Below are 22,393 nucleotides of genomic sequence, written 5' to 3'. Positions count from 1 at the left end.
ATAGAAAACCTCTAGAATTTTTAGTATAACTCTAACACAAAAAGTAATTCATTGTTATTGTGGTCAATCATCTTCTAAAACAAATAAAATGTTATGAAAAATACAGAATATCTTATGACTCCAAAAATATAAGAGAATTCCCAGTAATCCTAATTTCTTATTCAAATTCTAAAGAATAATATGCCACAAAATTTGGAAACATTAACTGACCCAATGCCTTTATGGATTATTTCCTATTTGTCCTGCATATACCTTGTTTGAACATAGTTCTTTACATGTTGTCTCCCCCGTTAGACTGAGAGCTCCTCCAGAGCAGAGATTGTTTTTTGCCTTTTCTTTGTATCCCCAGAGTTTAACACATAATAGCTGTTCAATGTAACACATAGTAGCCTGGCACATAGTAGCTGTTTAATGAATGTTTATCAACTGACAAAACTTCATTTGGTATAAAATACCAGCATTCTACCAGTGCTGCTGCATGGCAAGGAGATATGGAATATAACATTCTTAGAAGAATTAAAATTGAATATCACACAGAGGGCAATGGAGAAGCACATGAGGCTGGTGAAAAAGGCAGCAAAATGAGAAAATTGAAAGAACAGAAGTAAAAGATGTCATCCTGGAATTGTATGTTGGGAAGAAAAGTTGGGCTGGTCATCTAGCAAGGATAAGGAATGACAGGTGGGCAGCAAGAGTGCACCGCCAGTAGCCTCACAGTATCAGGAGAAATAAAAGACCTCCAGCACATTGGACAGATTCTCCCCCACCCACCCACCCCGTGGCAAATTTGAGAAGACATGGACAAGAGTCATGCAGGTTGCAATTTGCATTCTTGAAGGGAACTCCAAAATAGATCCTATCATATATCCAATCAATAAACATTTATGTCCCTACTGCATGCTATGTAATGATCTAAGAGCTGGCAATACAAAAAAAGGCAAAAGACAGTACTTTTCCTCAAAGACTCATTTAAGCATTTGAGTTACACTCTCCAGGCAAGTGAGGGGACGGATATATTCAGAAATGAAGGTAATGCGAAAACAAAATGTCAATACAAATTTTAAGAGAAAATAAATAAACCCTCATTGATTTATTGAGAGTATTCATAAATTTTAGTAAGTGTGTTTTGGGCTGAAGTTCCAAGATTGAGTCTTTACTTAACCAATTCCTATTCACAAAGATGGTCATTTCAATAGCTAGCTGGGTTACAAAAAGAGTGAAATGAGAGCTGTGGTCCAGCCAGCCCTTCTCAAACGGTGGGTCTCGGCCCCATATGGGGTCCTGAAAAAATTGGCAACAGTAAAAGGTTTCTAAATGTACAACAACCAAAAATTAATTAAAAATCAAACACGTAATGAATCCGAGGTGTTTCTGGCAGCACTTGCCCATGTTGCATCATGCAACATCACTGCAGCCTTGGTTCTAAACACAAAGCATGAACACTTTGTACTGCACATGCCACCATGCCACACAACACCAATGCGCACTGCAAAAACATGAAAAGGGGTTGTGAATGGAAAAATTTTAAGAAGCCCTGCAGGCCACAAAAAGAGAAGCCAACTGAGGGGGTCCCCAGGCTGGGCCAGCCCCAAATTAGCACAGAGAAACATTGGGAAAGAAAGGAACTGGAGCAATTAGGATTGTTTTGCAAACTGATAATACAAGGATATACGCTGCCCCCTATCCACATTGGCACATTTATAATCTCCCATCATCTCTCTCCCAACAATAAGGAGGTGTAACTATAATCAACCACTGGGTACTTTTGATTGTAGTTCTGCAGTTGAAACTAATTTGCTTTTGCCCATAATTCTCACTAAATTTTTGCTTTGATGCTTCCATAATCTCATCAGCATGGGAACTCCCTTCACCAGTGCAGATCACATGTCCATACCTTCTCACTCTCTGTAATTCATTCCCACATTTTGCCCTAGAACTTCTTCCTAATTTCCTAGAGGTCTTCCTCAAAATTACGGTGAAATGTGGTTCTATTGAATAAGCGCAACACTTGGGTTGTCCATCTGCTGTCCCTTTCTATCACTACATGACTGGTCACTTTGTTTTCTGGTCATACATGTCCTAGTTAATGTCTTTTATGGTACTTCTTACATGCAAGTCATCATCAGTAACGTACTTCAATCAGCCACCTCATGACTCCCCATTACGATGTTGAGCCTTCAGAGATCATGGTGTTCACATCTCATTGGAAGAAACCTCAATGATTATCTAGTCCAAAGCCTACATAAAGTATGAGTCCTCTTCACATCGCTACTCAGTGGTCATCCAGAGTCTACGAGAAGACCTTTAATGACCATAAATCTACTGCTTCTAGAGAGGAAGTGTAATGTAGAAACAGCATGCCTGGATTTGGCCTGGGTTCAAATCCTAGCTCTGTTACTGTGCTTACTATTTGTGTGATCTTGGACAGGACACTTAAATTCTCCGGGCCTCAGTTGCCTTATTTGTAAAATAAGAAGGTTGGACTAGCTGAGCTCTGAGGCCTCTTCCTGCTCTAAATTCTATTATCCTTTGGCACTAGCCCATTCCTCTTTTGGACAGTTCTAATTGCTAGAAGGTTTTTCCTACTCTTGAGTTGAAATCTGCCTCCTTGCAATGTCTACCCATTAATCCTAGCTCTATTTTCCAGGGCTGAACAGAACAGTTCTTATCTTTATCCCACATGAGAAGCCTTGAGGTTTGAAGGCAACTACCATGTGCCTTGGAAGTCTGTTCTCTCCAGGCTAAACAGCTTTTGTTCCTCCAGCCAGTCCTCTTATGGCATGGTATATAGACTCTCCTCCCTGTCCAATTCACCTCCTTTTGGAAACACTCCAACTTGTTAATTTCTCTGTTCAAGTATGGTGTCCAGAATGGGACACAACACTCCAGATGTGGTCTGAGAGAGTACAGTGGGACTGTCACCATATTTCTCTTAGTGTAGCCTGAGATCACACTAGCTTTTTTGGTTCTCTCATCCCACTACTGACATATTAACATTATAGCTGACAAAAAAGCCCACCTAGACTTTTTTTTTACATGAACTGCTTTCTAGCCACATCTCTCATTCCTGTACTTGTACAGTGGGTTTTTATTTTCTTTTTTTTTTACCACATGTAGAGCTATACATCTATCCCTAGTCAATTCCATCTTATTTGCTTCCGTCTACTGTTTGGCCTGTCAAGATATTTTTCATATCCCAATTCTGTCATTCACCTATTAGCTATCATCCCCAGCTTGCTGTTATCTGCAAACTTGATAAGCATGACATCTAAGAAATTCATTTAAAATGTTGGTTATAATCAAGACAAGGACAGAGCATTCTAGCCAGCATATCACTAGAGACTTCCCTCCATGCATTAAGCAATTTTCTTTGAATTCTTTTAGTCATCCAGTTTAACACTTTTATCTAGTCATTTCTCCATATTTTCCACCAGGACATTATGAGAAATTTTGTCAAAATGTTTTGCTGAAATCCAGATATACTGTGTGTATGGCATTTCCCTAATCTATGAGTTGGGTAATTTTTTAAAGTTCGTCCATCATCACTCACTCTTAATGAACTCATACTGGTCCATAATAACCACAACTGTCTAAGTTCTCATAAATCATCCCTTTAGTAACCCATCCTAAAATTTTACCAGGAGTTGGTATTCTGTATTTTGAAGTGTTCAGCTCTTCCCCTTTTTGAAATTGACAATTTACTTATCTGCAGTCCTAAGAGAGCTCTTCTGTTTGGCATAGTCTATCACAGTGATGTTGTCTACTGACCTCCATCACACTCTCCTTTCCTCAATGAGTTCAGCACCTGAATCACAATCTTTATCTCCTTTCCAATTCCTACCCTCATGTTAGGGAATTTTAACATATAAATTCATACTCCCTCAAATACCCTGACCTCACAATTCTTCAACTTGCTCATTTCCCATGACCTGCTCCTTCACCCTACCATAGCTACACATAGAAATGCTCAAACTCTTCATGGTGCCATCACCCACAAGTATTTCACATTCATGTTCATGAATTCTGAAATTCCTTTATTTTATAATCTGTTATTGCTGTACCTCTTTTTCTGCTTTGTGATTCCAAATGTTTTTCTTCATCTACACAGCAAGCTCCAATCCCTCCACCCCTCAGGTCTTTCTCAAACCGTCAACTCTGCACTGACTGCACTCTTTTCCCTTCCCCCTCTTGACTCCTTGGTGAACCAGTTCAACTCTTACACTGTCTTCTTCTCTCAAAATCCTTACCCCTTTATATTGTCCTTGACCTTTCCCTGCCCAGTCTCAGCCTTAGAGCATTCCTGCCTTCTACTGCCTTCCTTCCTACTCATATGCTGCCAGATGAAACTGAAAAAAATATCACTAAATTACGCTGACTGGGTCTACTACAAGTTTTTTATATAATCCTAATTGTGCTCTCACTGCAGCAAGGTAATTCTTTTATATCCTCTTATTCATTTTCCCACTTACCATAGTGACTTAGAGAAGCTAGGTAGCATAATGGATCAGGAAGACCTGAATTCAAATCTGGCCTCAGACTATCTGTGTGACCATCATCTGTCTGCCTTAGTTTCCTCAATTTTAAAATAAGAATAATAATAGTACCTACATCCCGGGACTGTTGTGAGGATCATATGAGATAACATTTGTATGGCACTTAGTATAGTGTCTGGCACATAGTAGATGTTTAACAAGTGTTTGCTTTCTTCCTTCCAAACCTCTTCATCCTTCCTCAAACTTCCTATATCTCCCCCTATGCCTACCTCTTCAATTGAAAAATTTGCCTCATATTTCACTGAAAATACTGACGCAATTTGCAGAGAGCTCTTTCTTCTTCCCTGTTCCCCATCTTACATCCCTCGGATGCCTTCTGCCACCATCTCCTCCTTCACCAGTTTCAAATGAAGAGATGGCCCTTCTCCTTGCCAAAGTAAACCTATATGCAGTGATTCCATTCCATCGTCTTCTCCAGCAGATCACCCTCTCTATCGTCCCAGCTCTCTCACTTCAAGCTTTCTCTGTCTACTAGCTGCTTCCCTACTACCTACAATCCTGCTCGTGACTCCGCTATCATCAAAAAATCCTCACTTGATCCATCCCACCACAGTAGCTATTGTTTTGTATCTTTCCTCCCTTTTGTGACCAAACTCTTTGAAAAGGTGGTCTACAATAGATTCCTCTATTTCCTTTCTTCTCACCATCTTCTAAAGTCTCTACAATCTCATTTCAGACCTCACCATTCACTTAAAACTGCTCTCACTAGTAACCAATGATTTTCTTAATCACCAAATCTAATGGTCTTTTCTGAGTCCTTATCCTTCTTTACCTCTCTGATGCCTTTAATACTGTTAGCACCCTCTTCTCCTTGATACTTTCTTCTCCCTAGCTGTTAATACTGCTCTCTCCTGATTCTCCTCTTACCTGTCTGACCACTCCTTTATCTCTTTTGCTGCATCTTCATCCATGACATGCCCATTAACTGTGGGTGTCCCCCAAGACTCTGTCCTAGGTCCTATTTCTTTTCCTTCTATACTATTTCATTTTCTGATCTTATCAGCTCCCCTGGTTTCAAATATCAAATCTATGTAAATGACTCTCAGATCTATTTGTCCAGGCCTAAGCTCTCTTTTAACCTTCAGATTTGCATGTCCAACTGCTTCATGAATATCTCAAACTGGAAGTCCTATAGACACCTTAAACTCAACATATCTAAAACTGACTTTATTGTGCTTGCCCCCTAACTCTCTCCTTTTCTAAACTTCCATAACACTGTTGAGGGTACCACTAGCCACCCAGTCACCCAGGCTCACAACCTAGGTGTCAGTCTCAATTCTTCACTCTCTCACCTCATATAACCAACCAGTTGTCAAGTCTTGTGCATTTTACCTTCATAACATCTCTTTCATATGCCTGCTTCTCCCCTCTGACATGGCCACCACCTTGATGGCCTTCATCGTCTCACTCCTAGACTATTGCAACAGCTTGGTTGGTCTCTTTAACATGTCTCTTCCCACTCCAGTTAATCCTCTACTCAGCTCTCAAATTGATCTTCCTAAAATTCAGGTCTGACCATATCACCTCCCTATTCAATAAACTCCATTGGCTCCCTATCATCTCCTGGATCAAAAATAAGGTCCTATTTGGCTTTTAAAGCCTTTCATAATCTGGTCCCTTCCTCCCTTTTCAGTCTTCTTACACCTTGTTTCCACTACCTACTTTTTGATCTAGTGACACCAACCTCCTTGGTGTTTCTTGAACAATACATTCCTTCTCCCAATCAAAGTATTTTCACTGGCTACCCCACCCCATATCTGAATTCTCTTTCTCCTTATCTCTGCCTCCTACCTTCCCTCAAGTCTCACCTTCTACAAGAAGCCAGTCCTCCTTATATCTTAGTGCCTTCCCCCTGAAACTATCCCCAATTTAATCTGTATACACACACACACACCGGTGTGTGTATTTTGTTTATACATAGTTGTTTGCATGTTGTCACCTTCATTCGACCATGGGCTCCTTGAAAACAAGGACTATTCTTTTGCCTTTTTTATATCCCCAGCACTTAGCGGAGAACCTGTGTTAGAGTAGGTGTTTAATAAATACTAGTTGAGTGAGTAACTGACTCAGAAATCACATTTGAAAGTTATTTTAATATAATGCTACAGTATTGCCAGCAGCAGGTGACTTGATTTCCTTGAGGGCAAACTAGGTACCCTTTCGTTATCATTTATCTTGAGTTTAATCTCCTTGTTAACCATTTTTGTTGCAGCCTTCCTAATCAAGCTATTAGTTTTTCATTTTACAGATTAGATAAACCTGAAATCTCAAAACTTTCAGTGATTTTCCAAAGGCTATAGAGTTTTTCAGAGGGAAAACTAAGATAAAGAATCAGAAAATTGAGTGTCAGTCTTCTGGGTCTGGAACTGTATTGCTATGTCTATGAGCTGTTTCAGAGGCACAGACTAGGCATTGCCCCCCACCTTGATTTGGGAAGCAGGGTTTGGGGGTGAAAATCTAGACCTGTAATTTCACGGATGTAAGGGACTCCTACTGTGGAAACTCCATCCACCAATGCAGATGAACAACTCGTCTATAACTTATAGTCTGAGGTCTGAAGCACTACAAGGTTTAAGTGACTTACCCCCATTTACATGGCTAATATGTCAGAGGCAGCATTTGAACCTAGATCTTCCTGACTTCAAGGCCTAAATTCTTTCCACCATCTACATCCACCCTCCATATCATAAGTCCAGGAAAAGTATATCCTTCCCTACTCCATCTCACCTTAGGCTGGGCACCTAACTTCTAATCCATAGTTCATTCCACCTTACTCCCCCTGTTTCCAGTATCTTTAGCATCTTTGTACCCATTTTGTGGAATATAAAAAGCAAAGAGAAGAGGGGAAGGCTCAGGGGAAAGGAGCTGACTGCATAAAGTTGCTCTTTGGAAGAGAAAGAAATTCCATCCATCAATCCTGATGAAGGGAGGCTCTTGTGAAAAATCGGTCACAGCTTCCAGATGGGCTAGCTGCCCATTTTTCAAGAAGAGGAAGAGGGAATCCTTGCCAGAGTGAGATAAGGGAGCAATTCACACAATGGCCCTGGCCATTCATTACCTGTGAGGCCAATATCAGAGACCCATCCATCCTTCAAAAGCCACAAGCAGAGCCTGCGGGTGTCATTCACTCTCTGCTAGGCCCTTTGGCTTCTCACAAATCGCTCGGCTCCCAGTTCTAAAAGCTCAGCACCAAGGGGAGCGGGGGACTAGTTGCAAGATAAGAGGAGAATGGAGAAGGGAACTGAACGAAAGCAATAAAGGACTCAGGTACTCAGATACTCTGGTCCCAAGGATACTATTGTTTCGAAAAAGAGAGATTGTGTTGCCTAGTGAATAGATGGTCAACCTTAAGAGTCAGGAAAAGAAGGTTTCAAGTCTTGGTGATGACATATTTTATATATGTGACCAATGGTAAATCATTTAACTTCTCAGTCCCAGTTCCCCACCTCCGACCTCCAGCAACACGTGACAAGACTGTAAGGTATTTCTAGATCTGCCTTGGTGGTGGATGTTTCTACACTCAGTTCCCAACACCAAAATCATAACTCCACAATGGAGAGAGAGAGAGAAGAGAGGGAGAGGGGAAGTGGAGGGGGGGGAGGAGAAAGGCAACTAATTATGCTGGAAACAGCACAGTCTGGAAGGCTTGAACTCAAGTTACCTCTCTTATTTGGTATGTGATCTTGGACAAACCATTTCACTTCTAATCATCACTTAGAGTTATTGTGAAGATCCGATAACCTAATAAAGGTAAAGCATCTTGTAATTGTAAATTTCTATATAAATTCCAGTTATTAATAATAACAGATCAATATTCATTGATGATATAATTTTATTATTATTAACAATAAAATAGGGTAGAGGTTCATTGAATCACTGAACAAAAGCAATTCTTAGGCATTTTTAAGCCTATGGCAGAGCAGGATTCCATAACCCCTTCCCATACTTTCAAGCCTCACAGAATACCATGTAATGGGGCTATTAGACCATGCTCAGAGGGGAGAACAGAGAGGATTCCCCCATGGGGGGATCTGTGTCTTCAGTTTCTGGTACCAGTGGGTGTCGCCACTAGACCCCCAGACCAAGGAGTTTAAGCCATGGCGGTCTTGACATCAGGATTATAGGCAGGTTGTTGAAGCCAATCTGCCTGTTGGGTAAGCTCTGAGAAACCAAGGTGCCTAAGACTGGAGCCTGAGGTGGAGAGGGGTTAGATTTGGAACTGAGACTTGTGCTCTATGGGAACTAAGATAAGTTCTTTATATATTTCTTTTCTACCTTTGAAGTCAATATTTCTTTGGGAAAGCAAATCTGATTGGTAGTGGTTAAATGGAACTGGGGTACAAGGGAGTCCCTCTATTCTTTTTTTTAATTATTATTTATATATTTAATATTTTTAGTTTTCAGCATTGATTTTCACAAGAGTTTGAATTACAAATTTTCTCCCCATTTCTACCCTCCCCCCACTCCACGATGGCATATATTCAATTGCCCCATTCCCCAGTCAGCCCTCCCTTCTGTCATCCCACTCCCCCCCCATCACCTTTTCCCTTACTTTCTTGTAGGGTAAGATAGATTTCTATGCCCCATTGCCTGTGTATCTTATTTCCCAGTTGCATGCAAAAACTTTTTTTTGAACTTCTGCTTTTAAAATGCTGAGTTCAAATTCTCTCCCCTCTTCCCTCCCCACCCATCCTCCCTAAGAAGGAAAGCAATTCAACATAGGCCATATGTGTATCATTATGCAAACCCTTCCACAATACTTGTGTTGTGAAAGACTAACTATATTTCCCTCCCTCCTATCCTATCCCCCTTTATTCAATTTTCTCCCTTGACCCTGTCCCTTTTCTAAAGTGTTTGCTTTTGATTACCTCTCCCCCTATCTGCCCTCCCCTCTATCATCCCCCCTTTTTGTTTCCTTCCTCCTTCTTTCCTGTGAAGTAAGATACCCAACTGAGTGTGCATGTTATTCCCTCCTCAGGTCAAATCTGATGAGAGCAAAATTCACTCATTCCCCTTCACCTGCCCCCTCTTCCCTTCCAATGAACTGCTTTTTCTTTCCACTTCTATGTGAGATAATTTACCCCATTCTATCTCTCCCTTTCTCCCTCTCTCGATATATTCCTCTCTCATCCCTTAATTTGATTTTGTTTTTTTAGATATCATCCCTTCATATTCAACTCACCTTGTGCCCTCTGTCTGTATATACTCCTTCTAACTAACCTAATAATAAGAAAGATCTTATGAGTTACAAATATCATCTTCCCATGTCAGAATGGAAACAGTTCAACTTTTTTTTTGGCAGGGCAATTGGGGTTAAGTGACTTGTTATTTTCTTCAGTATTTTGGGGGTCTCCTTTAGCAAGTCATTGACTTGTTTTTCATGGTTTTCTCGGATCACTCTCATTTCTCTTCCCAATTTTTCCTCTACTTCTATAACTTGCTTTTCCAAATCCTTTTTGAGCTCTTCCATGGCCTGAGACCAGTTCATGTTTTTCTTGGAGGCTTTTGATGTAGGCTCTTTGACTTTGTTGACTTCCTGTGGCTGTGTGTTTTGGTCTTCTTTGTCACCAAAGAAAAATTCCAAAGTCTGAGTCTGAATCTGAGAGTGTTTTCACTGCCTGGACATGTTCCCAGCCAGCTATTTGACCCTTGAGTTTTTCATCGGGGCATAACTGCTTGCAGAGTAGAGAGTATTTTGTCCCAAGCTTGAGGGGCTGTGCTGTTGTTTTCAGAGCTATTTCTATACAGCAAGCTCTGCCACACCAGCATTCCTTCTCCCCCAACAACTGCCAACCTGGACCACAACTCAGATCTAAGCAGGCTCTGCACTCCTGCTCTGATCTACCACTTAATTCCTCCCAATGGGTGAGCCTGGGGTTGGAAGCAACTGCAGCTGTAGTTCTATCCTCCAAGTTGCACCACCTCTGCTGCCCCCAGGGTAGTGGCAGAACCACTGACTCCTTTCACTGTGTCCCTGAAGTTTTTCCCACTAACCTTCTCTGTTGTCTCTGGCATTTGTGGGTTGAGGAGTCTGGTAACTGCCACAGCTCACTGATTCAGGGTGCTAGGGTCTGTTCCACTTGGCTCGCGGTCTGATTGGTTCAAGCACAGCCCACATTTGGCTCTGCTCTGCTCCCAGCTCCATGCAATAGACCTTACCCAGCGACCATCCAGGCTGTCCTGAGCTGGAGCCCTGCTTCCCTCTGCTATTTTGTGGGTTCTGCAGTTCTAGAATTTGTTCAGAGCCATTTTTATAGGTGTTTGGAGAGTCCTGGGGGAGAGTTTTAGGCTAGTCCCTGCTTTCCAGCCACCATCTTGGCTCCGCCCCCTGAGTCCCTCTATTCTTGAACTAACACTATCATAGGCGGTGGCTGCAACCATCTGAAGAGAGCCTAGACATGCCCAAGCCCACTTAAGGGTACAGAAGATTCCTTGGGGAGAGGTGGAATTTAACACACCTGACTTTCTAGGAACTATCAGCCATGGTAGTCAGTGTTACAATCATATGAAATACCAACAACCATGCCTGGTAATTTAGCCTGGCATATTCTCTCCTCACTTCCATTTTTTTTTTTTTGTACAGCCCTATACAAGGAATTGAGCAAACTCCTCACCACGGGTCTCTCTCGTACTTAGCTAGAGATGACAAAAACTTGGAGAAAGTCCAAAGGAAAAAAACACTAAACAGTCACGTAGAGGAAACCTCAATCACAGGGGAAGCTGGAGGTGATTGCCCCAGCCCCTCATCTTGGCCTGAGAGGCCCATCTGGATGACATTCAGCCCCTACACTCTACCCCGGGCCTTTGGAGGCCAGAGGTCCCCTAGCCTGGAGCTCACTTCCAGAGTCAGTTCTAGACTACATTTTAAAGTAGGTAAGACTCAATTTATTCTTTCTTTGCTCTTTCCCATGGGCTTAGTACTGTTCCAGCTGCCCCTAGTCCCTCTGGTCACAAAACAAGAAGATCTGAATGACTCATTTAAAGTATCAATATGGCATCTCTCTCAGGGATATTTCTATGTGAAAAGAGGACGTAAGAGAGAGCGTGAAGCTTAACCCAAAGGAAAGAATCTCTAATTGTAGAATTTCAGCTCTTAGGGCATCTGGGGGTGGTGAGCATTTTGGAACAGAGTACGTCTTCCAGGTGCCCGTCAAATCCTAGTCACCCATAAAACTTGTCCTGATCTTAGTGTTGGTTCTGTCAGTTCAATTCAACAGCCATTTATTAAGCCCGTACTGCATGCTGGGTAATGTGCTGGGCACTAGGAGCTGAAATGGGGAACCCGCTGCCTCGAGGCCACGTGTGGCCCTCTAGGTCCTCAAGTGCAGTCCTTTGACTGAATCCAAACTTAACAGAACAAATCCCCTTAATAAAAGGATTTCCATAAAACTTGGATTCAGTCAAAAGATTACGCCCAAGGACCTAGAAGGCCACACATGGCCTCAGTGCTACAGGTTCCCCACCCCTGCTAGGGGGGAAAAAAACAAAACAGTCCCCATCTTCACCAAATGAATGAATAGATAGATGGATGGGTGGATAAAATAGCATTTTGAGAGCTTGCTATGGGCCAAACATTATTCTAAGTTCTAGAGATACAAAGACAAAAGCCATGATAGTCCCTGCCCTTCAAGGAGATGATATTCTGCTAGAGAGCAACAATAAACATATAGATGAGTAAACTTAAACAAGTAGCTAGTGTTATTCAGTCATTTTTCAATTGTGCCCAATACTTTGTGAACCCATTTGGGGGTTTTCTTGGCAAAGATACTGGAACAGTTTGTCATTTCCTTCCCCAGCTTATTTCACAGATAAGGAAACTGAGGCAAACAGGGTTAAGTGACTTGCCCAGGGTCATGCAGCTAGTAAGTGTCTGAGGCTAGATTTGAACTCAGGAGAATGAGTCTTCCTGACTTCAGGCATGGTGTTCTATATACGGCACCACCTAGCTGTCCTATATCTTTGTAGTTATACAAAGTAATTTCAAAAGAGACAGAATTTAAAGCCCCAAATCGCAGGGTTTCCTCTCTTAGGACAAATGAAGGCTGGGTCTCCAGTTCCATTATCACCTTCTCCTCCAGCCTTCATTGCAGAATTAATCTATTTATTTCATGCTAATTGCCCAGTATTGAGATATAGATGGTAGAGGCCCATATAAGTGACCACAAGATGTGTATGGCCAGAATGGAGTGAATATTGTCGTGGTCTCTTAGGACTTGGGCAAATGGTGCCTTCAGGACAGAGGCCTGCCTGGCATAGTGCTTCTGAGCCTAGAACGGTGCTGTGCCCCCAACAGCCATTTGGCCAACAACCACCCACACCTCCGCTGGCCACTGTTACTGACATCAGCCTGCAGACATACTCCAAAGCACTTCCACTTACCACTCGTTACACTCACAAGCAGACTCTGGGTCCATTGGCTTCTCACCAAGAATGTCTTTTTGTCTGAGGAGACCACTGGGGATTCAGAACTGAGTTAATCAGATATCTACATCTGCCAGAGACCTGTTGCTACAGTCTGCTAAATGCTGATATTGATCAGAATAGGTAGCGAGACCCTAGATCAGGAGCTGCACAGAATCAGGGCTCAAGGATGGCCTCTGCCAGCCTCAGGATCCCCCACAGAAGGCAAGTAAAAGCCCCCTCCTTTAGGGGCTTCCAGAGTGGCGAGGATCACATTGGCTATACCCTCACCTGCTCACCATCCAATCAGAAGACTGAGCTATACTTCCTCGGCTCCTGCCTGCACTATCGCATTGTCAAGTCAGAACTTCTAAACCTAGCTGGTGGTGCAGGAGGATGAGCTGCCAATCGAGGTCTTTGGAGGAGGAACCCCAAGTCGTCTCTCAATCAGTCAAATAATCAGTAAACATATATTAAGTGCCTACTATGTGCCAGGCACTGTGCCAAGTGCTGAGGATACAAAAAGAGGCAAAAGACAGTCCCTGCCCTCAAGGAGCTTACAGTTTAATGGGGGAGACAACATGCAAACAAATATACACAAAGTAGGACAGAATAAACAGGAAATAATTAAAGGAGAGAAAGCATTGAAATTAAGAGGGGTTGGGGAAGGCTTCCAGTAGAAGGTGTGTTTTTTAGTTGGGATTTAAAGGAAGTCGGAGAAGTCAGTAATCAGAGAAGAGGAGAAGGAGAAATAGGAGGAGGAGAAGGAAGAGGGGGAAAAGAAGGAGGAGGAAAAGAAAGAGGAGGAGGAAGAGGAGAAGAGGGAGAGCAGGAAGCCTAGACCATACAGCCCTGTTGTTACTCCTTCATTATTACATCTTATCTTTCTTGCTTTTAAGTGCAGATTGTAGATAACTATAACCTTTTAAGCTTTGAAAGGACAGAATAGCAAGCAATATAAGTCCAGGAGTAGAATCCACGCTGGAAGTTGTTCTTTGGAATAGAAGGAAATTCCATTCATCTATTCTGATAAAGGAGGCTTCTTGTGAAAAAGCCAGATAGTAATTAACAAAGTCCCAATTGACCTAAACAGTAGCAGGGATCTGAGCTCACCATCTATGAACTATGCCACATTTGGAAATGAACTTGATGGAAATATAGCTATGTAGATACTGTGTTAAGTGTGAGCCTACTCTCTCCAGGACAGGGGGCAATCTAGGGAAGAGTGTGCCCCCAGATGAAGGGAGAGAATGTTTGTACTTCTGTTCTGGCTATATCTTTACAGTAAATTTGTAAAAGTTTTTTTTTTAAATTTCATCACTTTTTTCCATAAATTCATATTCCCACAGTAGGAGAGAGAAGAGAACAAGGATTTAGATAGCACCTATGTGCCAAGTACTATAGGCTAAGTGCTTTACAAATATTATCTCATTTGATTAGTTGTCAAATAATAGCTCAATTCAACAGGCGATTATTATGTGCCTTATATCAGCCAAGCACTGTACTAATGCACTGAGGCTATAAACACAAGAGTGAAACAATTCTTACCCTCAGTGAGCTTACCTTCTATTAAAGCTAACACTCCATCCACTTTCTATTTTCTGTACTCTATCACAAACACCTGAGTGCGGGGAAGTGCCTTAGGGTAATGGGACAGAATAGCAAATTTTCACAAAATGTTTGTTGGTTGGTTTTGCTGAGCTGTTTTTTCCCTTCTTTTTTATTCTTTGTTGTAAAGAATGGCTGTGGGGAGTGGAGAATACATTGGGAAATGCAGATGATGTAAAAATAAAAGGTAGCAATAAAAATTTTATTTAAAAAAATAAAAACACCCAGAGGCCAGCTCCCAGCCACACCTATTCCACTAATTACTGGCATCACACATTCTGTCATATCGCCCATGGGATAATTCTTATCAATAAATAGCTCCCTGCTGCTGTTCTCTTAGTGCACACCTGTTTCTACCCATTCAGAGCCTATCAGCTGCTCCCCACTTTACCTGTCCTTGAGACTTCTTCCTGGTCACTCTCTATGCCCTGCTGGAGCTAGCTTTGGTGGGCCAGGTAGCCCAACACTTTGTATCTTCTCCTGGTCTCCTGCTGTCCCCCTGGCAAAAAAAGTATTGACCTTGTAAAAGGAAGGGGAAATAAGCCCCTGGTGTTGCTAATGATTCTGAAGGACAGAGAATGTTCCTTAAAAAAAAATAGGAGAAGTTAGTTATGAAGTAAAAAAAAAATCTATTAGGACATAGGAAGGGAACAGCATCATGAACTCAGAATGGCAGCCATAATTACAGAGTTTTGTGTGCATCTGTGTATATATGTAGGGGCAAGGGTTTGTGTGTGTGTGTGTGTGTGTGTGTGTGTTTGTGTTTACTCTCCAAGTTCAGAAACTCCTGAAGTCTATCCTTGGACCCATTGTGAATCTACAGGAATGTCAGAACTGAAGGGAACCTTTGAGATCATCTAATCCAATGGTTCTCAAACTCTGTTTTTGCTCACGTCCCAGTATTCTTCACCATGAGGAATCATAGGAAACTATCCATCTAAGCTCATAACACTACTTAGGAGGCTCGCACATGGGCAGTTTCCCTTCAGTGAGAGTAGTCGTGTTTGTTGAATTCTTTCCTAGTTCAAGGCCCAATGTGTTGTGAGTTTGGTTTATTCATGTACAGCCAGAAAATTGGATTGACATACTTCCCACAGATCCAGAAAGAGCTGGCTCCACCAGGTAGACCAAAGGACCAGACAGTCACCTCTAGGCACACACGTCCTTTAGCAAGGAGCCAGAGCACATCTTACTGTAAGGGGTCGAGTTCAGTGGGAAGTGTTCTAATCCATCTCCCTACTATACATGTAATAGACACAAATTATTTATTTTGTGATTACACTCACCATACCATGTATTCTGGGTAAATAAAATATATGTTAAGCAAAATTGTTTCTAAATTTTCATTTATTTGTAATAGCAACATTAAATCTATGATATATCTGTTGCAAACTGTGAATCTACTCCAACCCCCTCATTTTACTAATTAAGAAACTGAGGCCCAGAGAGACAAAATGATTTGCCCCAGGTCCCGCAATAAGTAAGTTGTTATTGTTCATCCTTTATTTTTGAAGAGGTGTAGCAGCAAGCACCCTGACACACCCAGGATGGCCTGCTAGCACAGGCTTTTTGATCTGCTTTTAAAGGGAAGCAGCTTTAAAGGGGTCAACAATCTTACTTTAATTGCATTCATTAGTTCAAGGGAAAAGTCAGAACCCTGAATGTCAGAGAAAATACAAGCAGAGAAATTAGCACAAAGACCAATAGACAGGGTTCTAACTGCCTGATCAAAGCAATATTGCTATACACTTTACACACATCACTGGATCGAGAGTAGTCAGGGAACTCTGAACATACGGCTACTCAGAGTCTCAACCAGGAAATCAAAAGATCCTTCTCATAAGTGAACCACCCCCCCAAAGCAAAACGCCAACCTCAGAGTATATATACCCTTTTGGCTAATAGGCTCAGAACCAGAAGGCATCACAACCCTCCTGACTCAGTGCCTAATCAACTTAGTACCAAAAGGTGTGAAAGCCTTCCTACAAACAAGCCTCCCCTAAGGAAGCTTCCCTCCTCCAATGGACTCTGTGACTCAGGATGTATCACAGCTATGAGCTGGGCCAGAGCTCAGAGCAGGTCACATAGGCCTATTAATGGACTGGGAAGATCTTCCTATTCCATTAACATTACAAGAGGACCAGTGACATCCTGGGGTGATGTCTTGATTTGCTGGTGAATTGGATATAAGTGAGGCAAAGTTGAGTCATCAGCCTCTCTCTTCCAGAGTCATCAGCATCCAGTGGCAGGGCTCAGGATGCAGTGGGTGACCTTAACATCTTCATGTCTTACCAAGCTCTAAGCACTCCATGCCACAGGGGTGTATGGGGTGTTCAGGGAGGACTATCACCTCTGGTGGGAGAGCTTGCCAAGCCCTTTTCAGGGCTGCTCATTCACCTTTGGTGTCCACCTTCACCCAACTCTCTCTCTCTCTCCCCTATGGCTCCAAGAAGCTGTAGCATGTGGCCACATCCCAGTAAAACCATCAGCAGCCAGGCTAAACCAAGTTGAGGGTAACCCACAGGCCTCAAACCGATGGGTGAGTTAGGAGAATGTCTGCTCCAAGCATGTGAGGACTTCCCCCAGCAGAAAAATGGACAGATGAGAGCAATCAGCACCACAGCAATGACTAGAACCCAGGCTCCTAGATGATTGGGCTCATGCTGTTTCCACTGTTCCATGCTTCCTCTTCTATATTTAGTATGAGTAGTGTTACGTGTCTCTCCTAGCCAAGCCACCTTGTAAATCTTATGTCATTTCATGAGTGAAGGTATATTCTGTCTTCCCACTGGTTCTCCTTCTTCTGAGTCTCCCCACAATCTCCGGCACAGAGCTGTGAATACGATAGGCCACAGGGTATGTTTTTGACTGACTGATAAAAAGTTAGGAATATAGAACCTAATTCTCACAAGTAGGCCTACCTCAGAGGGCATGCCAGTGGGCCACTGGGGCAATCTGCACCTTGAGGCCCTTTCTGTCAAAGAGAAAAGGAAGAAATGTACCCCCAAGCTCCCTAACAGGCATTTATTTAATAAACACTTGACTTGACCTAGAAACTCTACTTCTTGGGTTAGCATCACTGTGATTTGGCCAGACACCTCTGGGGAAGTTATCCTACCTGAGAAGCACAGACAGTACATGTTGATATGATTAGGATGAAAGGAGAAGAGGAGGAGGATATAGTAAAAGAAGAAGAAGAGAATGAAGTGAAAGAAAAGGGGAAAGAGGAGAGACAGGAGAGGGAGCCAGAAATGGAGGAGGGAAAGGAATGAGGAAAGGGAAAGGGAGAGAAGGAAGGAGAAGGGGATCACTCCCTGAACTGGGCTTCATGCTCTGTAAAGGAGAGGAGGAAGTGAGGTAGTGATTCCTCTCACCTCCTGAGCATTAAAACAGGATTGGGTTCAATATCACAGAGAGGGAACACAGCCAAGAAAAGGGGACACCCCTGTGTCCCCTGTCTGCCCCCGCATAGATAGTCTAAGTAAGGATTCTCCTAATTAGTGATCGACTTTGGCACCTCACCCCTAGTCCCTGGTACCTCTGAGAGGGATGGTCTGAATCAGCTGTGCTCACAATGACAGAGGCTACCCAAATGTTCACTGGGTTATAACTCTAGAATTAAAAGAACCCCAGAGGTCAACTTGTTCAACCATTTCCCTCACTTGACAGATGGGGAAGCTGAAACTTAAAAGTGATGTGCCCCAGATCACACAGTTAGGATTTGAACCCAGCTCCACTGAATCCAATGCCAACATCTTTTCCACTCTACTCCTTTGCCTATAGCTCAATAATATGGTTTCCTTGTCAGCACCACACTCCCACTGCTTTTTCTAATTGACATTATCAGCCCCAGCCCCCTCTCCAATCGGCTGAGCACAAGATTTTTGATGCAGAGCAGAGTAATTCTTTACTATAAAGAATTTTGAGTTCCCAAGAGTGGGACCTTCATACAGGCTCATACTCTGTCCTCCCCCTCCTCTGAGCTCATCACCCCCTCCCTGCTGCCCTAAGCTTCTCTTCTAAAATTCCCAAGGTGGAGAAAAGTAATATGCACTCCAAGTGTTATATCTAAAGGACACTACCTCCCTCAAGTGCTCCTCAATTAACCCAATTAGCCAGCAGCTTCAATCCCTCTGGGTCCCTCTGGATAGAGGGGTCCCCTCCCTTACAGCAGCACTTGGAATTTATGGGTTGCTTCTCTGCCACTGGGCCCAAAGAACATGTCCCAGGAGTCCTGCCTCAGCTCAAAGGAAAATTCACTGAGCCCTCAGCTCTATACTCCTCTTTCCAAATGGGGCAAGATTCTTTGCTCTCCTATTCTCGAAGATAAAAGCAGGGAAGAGGAGTCAGCTTTAAGTACTCTGTGAGACTAGAGATTTAACAGCCTTGGGTTCAGCCCCCCAATATAATATATAATATGTAATACATCCTATATCATCCATCCCCCTCAGACCTTATTCTGACTAGAGTCTCAGGGACAGTGGCCTGGAGTTTCTGTGACCTATAGGATTATGGGTCCAGGCCTGGGGGAGATGATGTCCTTGCTCTTCACTTCAGAATGTGCATAACACTGTAAGTGATAGAGTTATATAGGACATAGTACCTGCCCTCAGGGGGTTCATACTCCCTAGAAGAGGCAAGATACATGTCCATTCCTTTTGTTCATGGTTCACTTTCTCTTAGACCTCTGACTTGAAAGCACATGATAAAATGAATGCCTGATTAGAGGTGGGTTCAACAGCCACTGGTTGTGACATGATGCCTCCATTCTATGATGCCATCCTAATCTCTCCACCAGCTGTTCCCCATACCTCTTCCCTCACCCAGGCCCTTGTCAGCCACAGCCCCCCCCTCCCTGTGGATACTGTTTTCGCCATGCTGGACCCCCCAAATATGCTGATCCCAATGCCAGACAGGCTTTCTCTCTCAGCAGAACAAGTCCCCTGCAGTTCCCGAGATGGGAGGAGGGGAAGGGGGAGAGATGGGCTCATCTATTATTAATTCCCCCTGGAGACTCCAGCGCCTCCAATGCCAACTGCATTATTTAAAACTTGCTTAAATTTGGCCCGGAATAGAGAGATTTATCATTGTTGATCTTTCTCCCTTTCTCTACGATGTTATCTTTCCCTGTTTCTTTAGGGAAAATGTAGACTTCCCTGGAATCAACCCCACTGTGATCCAGTCTTTATTCTTTTGGAGACTCGCTGAGTGATCCCAAACAAGTGACAAAATTGTTCTAGGACTCATTTTCTCCAAATGTAAAATAGGGATTGCAATCCCTTTTCCCACATCCATGATCCACTTCCCACCTCCCAAAATGATATTTTGAGAATTGAAAAGCTTTTAGTATTGCTCTTGTGAAGGGGGAATTAGCTTGTGAAGCCCTGAGTTGGGTAGACATGCAGAGTCACATCAAAGGTACTTAAGGTGGGACGGGCAGTAGTTTTGGTGACCTGGTTTGTATATGGAAAAAGAAAGACAAATACACACACACACACACACACACACACACACACACACACACCCTCCTCACCTCTAGCTCTGACTAAGGTAATCAAAACAACTATGCCATTCCCGAAAAGAATTCGTTATTCAATAGCCTTCTGGATCCAATTACCCACCAAAACACTCTTCCCTGCCCACCACTTCCATTGTCTTCCCCTATTAGGATATAAGCTCCTTGAGAGCAGAGACTATCCTGCTTCTTTATAATTGTAAGCACAGTACAACAAGAGCATACTAAACACTAAATAAATAAATGTTTTGTCATTCATTTTCTCCTTTCTTAAGGTTAATTGAATGTGTTTATTTTAAATTTTATTCTATCACAATCATCTCTGCATATTCATCCACCAAAAGCCTTCCCTTGTAAAATAAACAAAAGAGATGTATGTCGGACAGTGTGCAACATATTCTACACCTTTAGTCCCCCACCTCTCCAATGAAAGGGAAGTGGTGCATTTTCTTTTCTCTTCTCCAGGCCCAGTTTGACGATGATAATTAGCCAGCATTCAAATTCAGTTTATTGTTCTCCTTGTGTTATATTACTGTAGGCCTTGGGTATATTGTTTTCCTGGTTCTGCTTAGTTATGAGTTCATTCAAGTCTTCCCATGAGTCTCTGAATTCCTCATATCCATTATTTCTTAGAGTACAATAATATTCCATTAGTCTGGATTCTTAATGAACTTATGCTGGCTAATAGTGATTACTCCTTTCTTTCCCAAATGCTCAGAAACTATTTTTCAATAATGCAATAGAGAATTTTGCCAAAAACCAACACCAAGGTCGCTATCCTGGGGTTTGACCATTCTACCTGCTTCCCCTTTCTGAAAATATGGACTTTTGTCCATCTCTAATCCTGGGGAACTTGTACCATTTTTCATATATCATATTCCCATTTATCTCAAATATCACCAAGAAGTGTTCAGCAATCACATTTGCATGTTCTTTCCCCTTCCTTCATTCCTCTCTTGGCTCTACTTCTTTCAATCAATCAATTAAAATACATTTATTAAGAACCTACTATGTTCCAGTCACTATGCTTTAGACGCATATTCTAGAGATGCAAAAAGAAGCAAAAGACAGTCCCTGGCCTCAAGGAACTTACACTCTAATCAGATAGCAATATGCAAGCAAATATATACAAAGCAAACTATATACAAGATAAATAGGAAATAATAGAGGGAAGGCATTAAAATTAAGATGGGTTGGAGAAAGCTTCATGAAGAAGATAAGATTGTAGCTGGGACTTTGTAACCATGCCTCAGTTTCCCTCTCACCCTGGAATTTTCTTCAATACCCTTGATCTTTTTACCCTGGAACATCCCTCCATTGTACTGAACCCCTTCTCCCATCAGTGAGTTGGTCCTGGGGTCTCTGTTTTGATGAAGGACCCAGGCTGATGAACCCTTATTCCCATCCTGGCTGTGCTTCTGACTCTTTGGGACTTTGCCACCATGTCCTTCATGGGTATGTTCTCTCCCCTACACTCGTACTTGCCCCTTATCCTCCCTACCCCTGATTTTCAACTCCCACAGGTGTGTTGCCCACCCTCCCCCCCCCCCATTCAAATGTGAATCCTTGAGCACAGGGACTTTTTCTTTTTTCTTGCATTTGTATCTTCAGCTCTCAGCACAGTGACTATCATACAGTAAGTGCTTAATTAATGCCTGTTGCTTGCCTGTCTCTCAGTACTTTGAGATGCAATTAATTCAAGCTAGATTGAAAGGAGAACATGACTGGGGAGGGAACCTCTTAAAGTTAGCCAGAGTTATAAGGACAGACACAGCAATGAACATCAATCAGCATCACCTCTCAAAAGATAAATCTTTGGGGAGAAAATGGGGATGGATGGAGACCCAAAGGGACCCCAGGTGGAAGTCTCCATTACTGGTTTGTATATGTCACTGAATCAAAATCATGGAATCTCATTATTGGAAGGGACTACAGAGACTGTCTGGTCCAACTGGAACCAGTACAAAAATACCCTCTCCAACATCTCCACAAATTGTGCATCTAGCAAGACCTCCAATAAGGGGGAAGCCACTAGCTCCCCAAGCAGCCCATTGCACTTTTGGACAGCTCTAATTTTTAGGAAATTTTTCCTGACACTGAGTCCATCTCTATCACTTCTAGTTCTTGTTCTCAGCCCTCTGTGATCAAGCAGAACAAATCTAGATTCTTTCATATGACAACTTTTCAATATATTTCAAATATATTTGTTTGCATGATATCTTCGCCATTAAATTGTAACTTCCTTGAAGACAGAGATTGTCTTTTGCCTCTCTTTTTTTTATCCTCAGCACTTAGCACAGTGCCTGGTACACAGTAG

The sequence above is a fragment of the Trichosurus vulpecula genome, chromosome 2 (assembly GCF_011100635.1).
Source record: "Trichosurus vulpecula isolate mTriVul1 chromosome 2, mTriVul1.pri, whole genome shotgun sequence".
NCBI lineage: Eukaryota > Metazoa > Chordata > Mammalia > Diprotodontia > Phalangeridae > Trichosurus > Trichosurus vulpecula.
This window is presented reverse-complemented; position numbering follows the sequence as displayed.